Genomic DNA, 12,243 nt, shown 5'->3' with positions numbered 1-12,243 from the left:
AATACAAAGGCTGTAAAGTCTCCATTTTTTTAATGGTTGAATAGTATTCCATGATATACATATACCACAGCTTGTTAATCCATTCCCGAGTTGGTGGGCATTTAGGTTGTTTCCACATTTTGGTGACTATAAATTGAGCTCCAATAAATAGTCTAGTGCAAATGTCTTTATTATAAAAGGATTTGGGGGGGGGGTGCCTGTGGCTCAAAAGAGTAGGGCGCTGGCCCCATATGCTGGAGGTGGTGGGTTCAAACCCAGCCCCAGCCAAAAGGAAAAAAAGGATTTTTTTTTCTTCTGGGTAGATGCCTAGTAATGGTATACATATACCACAGCTTGTTAATCCATTCCTGGGTTGGTGGACATTTAGACCACTTCCACATTTTGGCAAATGTAAACTGAGCTGCAATAAACAGTCTAGTGCAAGTGTCCTTGTCACAAAAGGATTTTTTTCCTTCTGGGTAGATGCCCAGTAATGGGATTGCAGGATCAAATGGGAGGTCTAGCTTAAGTTCTTTGAGGATTCTCCATACTTCCTTTCAAAAAGGTTATATTAGTTTGCAGTCCCACCAGCAGTGTAAAAGTGTTCCCTTCTCTCTACATTCACACAAGCATCTGCAGTTTTGAGATTTTGTGACGTGGGCCATTCTCACTGGGGTTAGATGGTATCTCAGGGTAGTTTTGATTTGCATTTCTCTAATAATTAGGGATGATGAGCATTTTTTCATATGTTTGTTAGCCATTTGTTTGTCTTCTTTAAAGAAGGTTCTAGTCATGTCTCTTGCCCATTGATATATGGGATTGCTAGCTTTTTTCATGTGGATTAACTTGAATTCTCTATAGATCCTAGTTATCAAGTTTTTGTCTGACTCAAAATATCCAAATATCCTTTCCCATTGTGTAGGCTGGCTATTTGCTTTGGTTATTGTCTCCTTGGCTGTACAAAAGCTTTTCAGTTTAATTCAGTCCCATTTATTTATTTTTGTTGTTGCAATTGCCACAGCAGTCTTCCTCATGAAGTCTTTCCCCAAGCCGATATCTTCCATATTTTTCCTATGCTTTCTTTGAGGATTTTTATTGTTTCATGCCTTAAATTTGAGCCCTTTATCCATCTTGAATCAATTTTTGTGAGTGGAGTTAAGGTGTGGGTCTAGTTTCAGTCTTTTACATGTGGATAACTAGTTCTCCCAGCACCATTTATTGAATAGGGAGTCTTTCCCCCAGTGTATGTTCTTATTTGGTTTATTGAAGATTAGGTGGTTGTAAGATGGTAGTTTTATTTCCTGGTTTACTATTGGATTCCAAATGTCTATGTCTCTATTTTTGTGCCAGTATCATGCTGTCTTCACCACTATGACTTTGTACTACTGCCTAATATCTGGTATGGTGATGCTCCCGGCTTTGTTTTTATTACTAAGAACTGCCTTACATATATGGGTTTTTTCTGGTTCCATACAAAACACAGAATCATTTTTTCCAAGTCTTAAAAGAACGATATTGGTATTTTAATAGAGATGGCATTGAATCGGTAAATTGCTTTGGGTAGTATAGACATTTTAACAATGTTAATTCTTCCCATCCATGAGCATAGTATGTTCTTCCATCTGTTAATATCCTCTGGTATTTCCTTTCTTAGGGTTTCAGAATTTTCTTTATAGAGGTCCTTCGCTTCTTTCCTTAGGTATATTCCTAGGTATTTCATTTTCTTTGAAGCTATGGTGAAGAGAGTTACACAAAACTACTTTCATATGCTTCTTTTTCTGAAGGTGGGAGGACAGAATCCAGGTCGAAATTTTAAAAAGAAAAAAATGAGGAAAAAAGTATAATTTCAAGTAGAATCATGTCTGGAAATACTAGGAAAATACATTTTTAATCATCATTTTGATTCAGGCATGCATGTGTTTGTGCTAATCCACTCAAGGATATTAATACAAATTTTTGACACAGAATAAATATGGCTTTAAAAATTACTTCTTTTTGTTTGTTTGTTTTGTTTGAGACAGAGTCTCACTCTGTTACCCTGGGTAGAGTGCCATGAGATCATCATAGCTCACAGCAACCTCAAACTCTTGGGCTCAAGTGATCCTCCCACCTCAGCCTCCTAAGTAGCTGGGACTATAGGTGCCTACCACAACTCCCAGGGTTTTTTTTGTTTGTTTTGTTTTTTCTATTTTTAGTAGAGGCAAGAGTCTGGCTCTTGCTCAGGCTGGTTTAGAACTCCTGAGCTCAAGCAATCCACCTGCCTTGGCCTCCCAGAGTGGTAGGATTACAGGCATGAGCTACCTTTAGGCCACACCCAGCCTAAAAAATTACATTTTAATGATCATTCTTCACATGAAGACTGAACTAGTGAAAAGCATTTGTAATAATTTCAAATGGCACCTAAGCTCCCTAAGCACAGATACCCTTCTTTTACATTTCTGCTATTATTCTGGGATGTTGCTATGGCCACTTAAGAATTATTTGTTGACTAAATTAATTGCATTCTTTGTTTCTGATCTCTGTTGAGAATTCCTTAAGAACCAAACTATCATAGTAATCAAATTCACAATCAAAAGCTCTTAACATTTTAAAATTTTAAAGTGGTGACAGACTATTTTTCTTTTAAAATCTTTTCCAATTTTTTTTTTTTTTTTGAGACAGAGTCTCACTCTGTCCCCCTCCCCTGGGTGGAGTGGCATCATAGCTCACAGCAACCTCAAACTCTTAGGCTCAAGAGTTCCTTTTGCCTCAGCCTCTCAAGTAGCTGGGATTATAGGCATAACTCTTGGCTAATTTTTTTCTTTTCCTTTTTTTTTTTTTAGTAAAGACAAGGTCTGACTATTGCTCAGGCTGGTCTCAAACTCCTTAGCCAAACAATCCACCTGCCTCAGCCTCCCAGAGTGTCAGAGTGTTAGGATTATAGGCATGAGCCACCGTGCCCAGCATTTTCCAATTTTTTTTTTTTTTTTTGAGACAGAGCCTCAAGTGATAGGGTAGAGTGCCATGGCATCACAGCTCACTGCAACCTCCAACTCCTGGGCTCAAGCGAGTCTCCTGCCTCAGCCTCCCAAGTAGCTGGGACCACAGGCGCCTGCCACAATGCCCGGCTATTTTGTAGTTGCAGCCGTCATTGTTGTTTTGGCGGCCGGGCTGGATTCGAACCCCCCACCTTAGGTGTATGTGGCTGGTGCCTTAGCCACTTGAGCCACAGGCACCAAGCCCCATTTTCCAATTTTTAAAAATAAATCACTGTACATTTAAATTTCATGATCTTTGAATAATTTAATAAAACCAATATATAGATATTAATAAAGGCCTAGAATGTCATTTTTGAAAACCATAAGTTTATAAAAGTCCAAAACAGAAGGAATCTTGGCATATCTAAGTTTTAAAAAATAGTCATCTTTCCACTATCGTTATGGTTGTGACAACTTCAGAACAATGAAATTAAAGAACATATAAAAATAAAGATTCCAGAATCACCAACCTACATGCCACTTTAGTTTTGTCAATCCTACCAATATCATCCAAAAAGGAAAGGGCAGGAAGAAGAAGTTATTAAAAACTCAAAGACGGAAATACAGTTTCCTGCAGATTAACTTTACTTTTTTATAACATTTAAATATCACTGCATAGTATTCTCTATAGTTAACTACAGTATTCTCTTTTCCTATTTGGCTACAGTAAGTATAGAATCATCAGTCTACATGCCACTCTAGGGTTGTCCATACTGCCCCTCTTGAAATGGGAAAAGAGTTAAGACCGTAAAGAAGGAAATACAGTTTTCCATGGAAGATTGATTCTACTTTCTCAACATTAAATACCACTTCACAGTAATTCTTTATATTTGTTTATAATACTATCTATATTTGTGTGACACACTTTATTTAAAAAGAAATTTGGAAGCCACCCAAGGTTTTTAATATAAAAGCACCACTGATTTCTTAAGCATGTTAAAAAAACAGAATTCCTTTTTTCCCTGGCCAAAGATCCAAAATATACACATGGTATAAAAATGTATGCCTACTGTTTGCTATCTAAATTCTTTTTCCATTTAAAAAATAACATTTGTGGTAAAAGCAAAAATGGCATTTTGATGGAACAATCTGATCAGCACTGTAATGTGGCCAGCTCAGGGCAGAATAAGAAAACAGACAGAGGGCATCCGTCCTACTCTTCATTCCCAGCACCCATGAAAGCACCAATGCATATGCACTCAATCATTATTGTTTAAATAATGTTTTAACCAAACATTGTTTAAACAAATAATTGTTTAAACCAATCAATTAATAACTCAATACGTGAACTAGTAAGATAAAATGGGAAATAGGAATGAACAATATGAGCTTTTTTACTACATAAAAAGAAAACAAATTGGAAAACAAATTGCTTCATTTTGTGTTCTATTAAAAAATGTCTGTTTGGGTTGAAGGTAAGTGAGCAGATGAAAATAATGAGCAAAGTACAATCATAGCATTTAATTTATTTATTTTATTGTTTGGGATTCATTGAAGGTACAAAGAGTTAGGTTACCCTAATTGCATTTAGTTTTTTTTGTTTGTTTGTTTGTTTGTTTGTTTGTTTTTGAGACAGAGCCTCAAGCTGTCCCCCTGGGTAGAGTGCCGTGGCATTACAGCTCACAGCAACCTCCAACTCCTGGGCTCAAGCGAGTCTCCTGCCTCCGCCTCCCAAGTAGCTGGGACCACAGGCGCCTGCCACAACGCCTGGCCATTTTTTGGTTGCAGCCATCATTGTTGTTTGGCAGGTCCGGGCTGGGGATTCGAACCCGCCACCTTAGGTGTACGTGGCTGGCGCCTTAGCCTGTTGAGCTATAAGCCCCGAGCCAATTGCATTTGTTAGGTAAAGTCCCTCTTATAATTGTGTCCCACCCCCAAGAGGTGTGCCATACATGTGACCTCCCATCCCTCTCCTTTCACCCCTTGTCTCACTCCCTCATTCCCCTACCTCCCACCTTATATTAAATCATGTACGGCCTGCATATTAGAATTGAGTACATTGGATTGATTCTCTATTATTGTGATGCTTTACTAAGAAGAATGTGTTCCACCCCAATCCAGGTTAATATAAAAGTTGTAGAGTCTCCATCTTTTTTAATGGCTGAATAGTATTCCATGGTATACATATACCACAGCTTGTTAATCCATTCCTGGGTTGGTGGGCATTTAGGTTGTTTCCACATTTTGGTGATTATAAATTTAGTTCCAATAAATAGTCTAGTGCAAATATCTTTATCATAACAGGATTTTTTTTGGGGGGGGGGGCAGTGCCTGTGGCTCAAAAGGGTCGGATGCTATATGCTGGAGGTGGTGGGTTCAACCAGCCCCAGCCAAAAAAAAAGGATTTTTTTTCTTCTGGGTAGATGCCTAGTAATGGGATTGTAGGATGGAATGGGACGTCTAATTTGAGTTCTTTGAGAATCCTCCATACATCCTTCCAAAAAGTTGTATTATTAGTTTGCAGTCCCACCAAAAGTGTAAAAGTGTTCCCTCCCATCCACATTTGGAGGTTCAAGACTTTGTGATGTGGGCCATTTTCACTGGGGTTAGGTGATATCTCACAGTAATTCTGATTTGCATTTCTCTGATGATTAGGGGCAATGAGCATTTTTTCATGTTTGTTAGCCATTCTTCAATCTTCTTTAGAGAAGGTTCTATTCATGTCTCTTGCCCAGTGATATATGGGGTTGCTGGGTCTTTTTTTATTGATTTATTTGAGTTCTCTGTAGATCCTTGTTATTATGCTTTTATCCAATTCATAATATGCAAATATCTTTTCCCATTCCGAAGGCTGTCTGTTTGCTTTGGTTATTGTTTCCTTAGCTGTACAGAAGCTTTTCAGTTTAATAAAGTCCTATTTGTTTATTTGTGTTGTTGCCACAGAAGTCTACTTCATGTTTCCCCAGGCTGATATCTTCAAGTGTTTTATCCACACTTTCTTTGAGGATTTTTTATTATTTCATGCCTTAGATTTATATCTTTTATCCATCTTGAATAAATTTTTATAAGTGCTAAGAGGTACGGGTCCAGTGTTAGTCTTTTACATGTGGTTATCCAGCTCTCCCAACACCATTTATTCAATAGGGATTCTTTTCCCCAGTTATGTTCTTGTTTGCTCTATCAAAGATTAAGTAGCTGTAAGAGGTTTCATCTCATGGTTTTCTATTCGGTTCCAAATGTCAATATCTCTATATTGTGCCAATACTATCCTGTTTTGATCACTATGGCCTTGTAGTATAGCCTAAAGTCTGGTAGGGAGATACCCCCTGGCTTTGTTTTTATTACTCAAAATTTACTTGGCTATACAGGGTTTTCTCTGCTTCCATACAAAACAAAGAATTAGGCTCGGCACCTGTGGCTCAAGCAGCTAAGGCACCAGCCACATACACCTGAGCTGGTGGGTCTGAATCCAGCCTGGGCCCGCCAAACAACAATGATGGCTGCAACCGAAAAATAGCTGGGCGCCTGTAGTCCCAGCTACTTGGGAGGCAGAGGCAGGAGACTCGTTTGAGTATAGGAGTTGGAGGTTGCTGTGAGCTGTGATGCCACAGCACTCTACCCAGGGTGACAGCTTGAGGCTCTGTCTCAAAACAAAAAACAAAAAACAAAGAATTATTTTTTCCAAACCTTGAAAGTATGATGTTGGTATTTTAATGGGGATTGCATTGAATCTGTAGATTGCTTTGGGAAGTATAGACATTTTAACAATGTTGATTCTTCCCAGCCAAGAGTAGGGAAGTTGATTCTTCCCATTCATGAGCCATTTGTTAGTATTGTCTCCTATTTCTTTTCTTAGGGTTCTGTAATTTTCTCTGCAGAGGTCCTTCACCACTTTTGTTAGGTATATTCCTAGATATTCATTGTTTTTAGAGCTACTATGAAGGGAATTGTGTCCTTGATTAGCTTCACATCTTGGCTGTTATTGGCATATACAAAGGCTACTGATTTGTGGACATTGATTTTACATCCTGAGACATTACTGTATTTTTGGATCACTTCCAAGAGTCTTAAGGTTGAGTCTTTGGGGTTCTCTTAAGTGTAAGATCATATCATCGGCAAAGAGCAAGAGTTTGATCTCCTCTGCCCCCATCGGGATGCCCTTTATTTCCTTCTCTTGCCTGACGGTGTTGGCTAGAACTTCCAGCAACATGTTGAATAGTAGTGGTGACAGAGGACAACCTTTTTGGTTCTCCTTCTAAGTGGAAAAGCTTTCAGTTTTACACCATTCAGTATAAGATTAGCTATAGGTTTGCTGGAGACGCTTCAATCGGTCTAAGAAAAAAATATGGAATGCTTCACAAATTTGTGTATTATTCTTGTGCAGGGGCCATGCTAATTTTCTCTGTATTGTTCCAATTTTAGTATATGTGCTGCCAAAGTGAGCACCAATCACAGCATTTTAATTTGTTATTGTCACTAATTTATAAATGTAAAGTCTTTATAACAATTTTATTGAGAAATTTGAAAATAAAGGTAAAAATAGACTTACTCTCCATAGTCCATAAGACAAACCTGTTTTATTTACTGTTGTAATCCAAGTTGCTGGCACAATGCAGGCATTCAGCATAATGTATTCATTATGGAATGAATACATCTTAACTTCAAAATCTTACCTTTTTCATTTTTAAGTAATACTTTCTAGTATTTCTCTTAAATATATATTTATATCCCATTTAATACATGAAATGATATATTTTTGGCTTAATTTTATAAAATAAATATTCTTCATGTTTTGCCTACTTTCTAAAAGTATGATTGTCAATAGTTGCATAAAATTACACCATGCAATTTATTATATTGATAATTTACAAAATTCATCCTGTATCATTGAACATTTGAATTGTTTTCCCAGTATTTTTGCTACTATATCTAATGCTACAATGAACACCACTGCAATTACTGTGTTTCACTTTTTCCTGAAATGTGCTGAGAAATGAAACAAACTGAATAAATATGCTTATTGCTACTTTCTCTATATTATATTATTTTCATCTATAACAGTTTACTGCACACTCCCACAGAATTTCTTGCTCTAATTTCAAAAAATATAAAATTGTAGGTCCAAAGCCTGTTTGGCTTACATTTTTGTTGTTAGTAAGGAATTACATCTCTAATGTGCTTGCTTACTGGCATTTTTCTCTAATGTAAATTTTCTGTTGTTGAGTCATTTCTATTTTATTTTTTATTTTTTGAGACAGAGACTAGCTTTGTCACCCTGGGTAAAGTTACTGTGGCATCATTATACCTCACAGCAACCTCAGACTCTTGGGCTCAAGCAATCTTCTACCTCAGCCTCCCGAGTAGCTGGGACTACAGCCGCATGCCACAATGCCCATCTAGAGTAGTTACTATTTTCATTAACATTTTTCAAAAATTAAGATAAACTTTTTTATACATGACAAACACTAATATCTTAAGTCATGCTTGATGTACATATTTCCCCCTTCTATATTGTTCTTTTACTTCTGGTTTTATTTCTGTTCACTCATGGTTATACATATAAATAAGTCAATAAGTCTTTTTCCTTTGTGATTATTTTGCAAATCCAACCAAATCAATGAAATAGTCTATTGGTTGCTAGTTCAAATTTTTTTTAATTCTTCACTAATTAAATGTCTAAAAGAAAGTCCCCAATTTTTCTCAACAGTGTCAGTTAACGAATTACAAAGATCTATTTCAAAAAGTCAAAAATGTTCTCAAAATTGTTTGTTTTTAGGGTATTAGAATCTTTTACTATTCCTAATAAAATATAAAATTTATAAATGAAGAGTCCAAGTCAATAGTATTTAATGTCACTTCCTTGTTTGTGAGACATATTGAATCATGTTTGTTGTCTCTTTTCTCTTCATCTGCTGATTTCATTCATTGAGTCAGGAAACATACCTCCTTTTGTTCATTAGTTTTTTATAGGAAGCTCTGGCCTTCAAGTCCTGCTAAAGTTCTTCAGTTCTATTTTTCTACATTAGAAGTGCTATCATCACAGCCTTCTATTAACCATTGGTTTAAAAACTACTATTTTCTACAGCAGTAGTTTGCAATCATGCCTGAATATTACCATTGCTTGTTAAGCTTTTAACAGAGTCACCAGATATACCCTTGGGGATTATGATTCAGTAGTTTAGCACTGACCCAGAAATTCTGTATTTTAACAATTCCCCAGGTAATTGAGAAATAGAGCTCAATTTAGGAACTACCCAACAGCCCTAAGTTTGAGGAACAGAAGCTCAGGTGGAAAGAGAAGCAAGGAGGATCCTGATGGTTATGTTCTAAGTTTGCTAGCCCTGCAATAATTCAAGCAGCTCTACTTTTGTCTACTTTATGTATCAGAGTCTGGATAAGATTTCATTTAATGGAAAAGATTTTGCTGCTAAAAAAAGTTTAGGCTGGGCACAGTGGCTGACACCTATAATCCCAGCATTCTGGGCAGCTGAAGCAGGGCAATCACTTGAGGCCATGAGTTCAAGATCAGCTTGAGCAAAAGTGGAACCCCCATCTCTACAAGAAAAATTAGCCAGGTGTAGTGGTACATGACAATAGTCCCAAGAGATTCAAGAGACTATAGGCAAGAGGATCACTTGAGCCCAGGAGTTTGAGGTTGCACAGAGCAATGGTGATGCCACCGCACTCTACCACTCTGTTTAAGATCAAATTTTTAAAAATCAATAAACATGAAGAACCATGAAAGCATTCTATTCTACTCACATAGTACATAAAGGTTAAAGTCTGCTAGTCCTTAGAATCTTGAAAATATTAAGTTTAGTAGTACAAAGAATAAATCCTATGAAAATATTAAGTTTAGTAGTACAAAGAATAAATCCTATAAAAAATGTGATTTTTATTCCTCAACAACCCTGTGTAAATCCCAAGATGTAGAATGACATCCTTAAGATGAATCTATTAATAGAATGATCTATTAAATGGCATACAATCTGTCTAGTTTCTGAACTCATCACCTACAACGCTACTCCTTTACAGGTCCAGCCATACTGGCCTTCTTCTCCCAGTTCCTTAAACAGTCAAGCATGCTTCTACTCAGGGCCCTTGAAATACTGTTCCTACATATATCTCTATGACTCCTGTCTCCCTTCATTCAGGAATCTATTTAAATGTTTTCTTTTCAGAGTAGACTTCACTGACCACCTGTCACTCCATCCAAAATAGCATCCACCTATTTTAAATATAAGACATATAATTAGTAATTTCCTTATCTGCTTTCTTGCTTTTTTGGTTGTTACAGTACTGATTATCTCATAACATTTTATACATTTTTTAATTTGTCCATTGCTTCTACTCATTGCTTACTCAGAATATAATCTCTAAAAGAGCAGAGATTCCATCTACCTGCTTCACTCTGTCATCTCAGGGTTTGAACAGTACCTGGAACACTATATTGGCTAAAAAAATAATTGGATGAAAGAGTAGATGCCTCTTTGATAAATGGATTCAACATCAAAAAATAAGAGTATATTATGATATTCAAGTAAATAGAGATTTACTCATTTACGAAATGGAATCATATTTGAATAGCATACAGTATAACTATATGACTTTATGTATCATCACACAGAAAGCCTCCGATAAGCTTTATTTTAAGTAAAAATGGCTGATTTTTACTTATAGAAATGTGCATGGTTTCTCAGTTGCCCGTCACAGGGAAGCTCCCAGCCCATTCCCCTGCCCCGCCCCCCCAGGGTCGAGTCCAAGAAAAGGCTTAAGAACAAAGAAGCACAGGAAGTCCCAAGTTTCACAGAAAAAAAAAAAAAAAAACACCCCAAGTTCCCAGTGAACGAACAATGGTGGAAACCTACCTAAGCTGTCTTACCCAAGTGGTAACCATTGTTACCTAAACTGTAAACATTCTTACCTAAGTTGTATCCATTGTCACCCAAGCTATAACCCCACCCCAAGCTAACCACAATATTCCACTTCTGTACTGGCCTGCTTGCTTGGCTATGCAAAAAAAGGTATAAAAAACAACCTACCCTCCACTTCGAGGCCGACTGCCTTTCAAGGCAGCGGTCCCCTGCGCAGGTGTAATAAATTACCAATTAATTACATCTAAGTGGGATCCCAGTCTATCATTTCAGGTCACAATGGGTACAACACCCCAACCTTAGTTTTTTCTTTTCCTTACAAGGCCACATCTACTAACACTTCATCACAGATAACTTCCATACACTATCGTATAATCTGACCCAGGCTCTCACCTACATTTTAATGCCATATCTCCTAATGCATACAACAGTTATTTCCACTGAGCCTTTTGTAATTTCAAACTCAAGATGCCTTCAAGTGAATTATTCAGCTTCTTTACAAACTGCCTACTTTCCCTAATTATCCTCCTATGTCTGTAAATCCATCATTCTTATCATACCATCCACAGGAGGCAGATTTGACCTGTGTCTTTCTTTTGTCCCCAGGATCAAATCTATCACCAAGTTCTGTCACTTCTTTTTTTAAGAAGTCTCTTTGGTGCTCCCATTTTTGAGCATAAAGCCTATTTATTTCTCATTCCATATCTTGCTTATGTTTTTGCCCTTTCTTTACATTTCTTTTTCCTTTCTATAACATTCCACATACTTTACGGATCTCTACTAACATCTGAATTATTTCCTTTGCTACAACTTCACTGTTGGACAGTTCTTAAATTGTTTCATGTATGTCAATTTTATTTCCTCACTAGATTACACAGCTGGTAGAGGCGAGAAAAATTATCATATTTTTACGAGCTCTCCTAATACATAAAAGAATAGCTGACAGACACATAGAAAACATAATTAAAGAAAACATTCTTATTTTCCTGAATGATATATGACTACAAAGCTTTTTTCCTAAACTAATAAAAAATGAGGATAAATACTATCAGATGCTGCAGAATTAACTACACTTAATTTGACAAAGTGTAAGGTTACTGCTCATTTGCATATAAGCATGCAAAACTCAAAACAAATTTGAGAATTCATATGCATACAGCCACAAAATTCTGTTAAGAGGCTACTAAGGTGATTGATTATTGTTGAATTTTGGTGACAGGTGATATGAGCTCATTATCCTATTCTCTCTACTTTTAGATGTTTAAAACCTTTGATCACGGCGCCTATAGCTCAACCGGCTAAGGCGCCAGCCACGTACACCTAAGGTGGCGGGTTCGAATCCCCAGCCCGGACCCACCAAACAACAATGACGGCTGCAACCAAAAAATAGCCGGGCGTTGTGGCGGGCGCCTGTGGTCCCAGCTACTTGGGAG

At 37.1% G+C, this 12,243-nt stretch overlaps 1 protein-coding gene and 1 non-coding gene across 2 annotated transcripts in view; both read right to left on the bottom strand.

Annotated features, from left to right (window-relative positions):
• Positions 1-12,243, bottom strand: part of TTC8 (tetratricopeptide repeat domain 8) — a 66,468-nt gene that overhangs the window by 32,322 nt on the left and 21,903 nt on the right. The window lies entirely within an intron of this gene.
• LOC111724246 lies at positions 7,276-7,382 on the bottom strand. Its single transcript, XR_002772576.1, has one exon. It is a non-coding gene; the product is annotated as a U6 spliceosomal RNA (small nuclear RNA).

Source organism: Otolemur garnettii, unplaced genomic scaffold (genome assembly GCF_000181295.1).
Source record: "Otolemur garnettii isolate 467f Iridium unplaced genomic scaffold, OtoGar3 scaffold00020, whole genome shotgun sequence".
Taxonomy (NCBI): Eukaryota; Metazoa; Chordata; class Mammalia; order Primates; family Galagidae; genus Otolemur; species Otolemur garnettii.
This window is presented reverse-complemented; position numbering and strand designations above follow the sequence as displayed.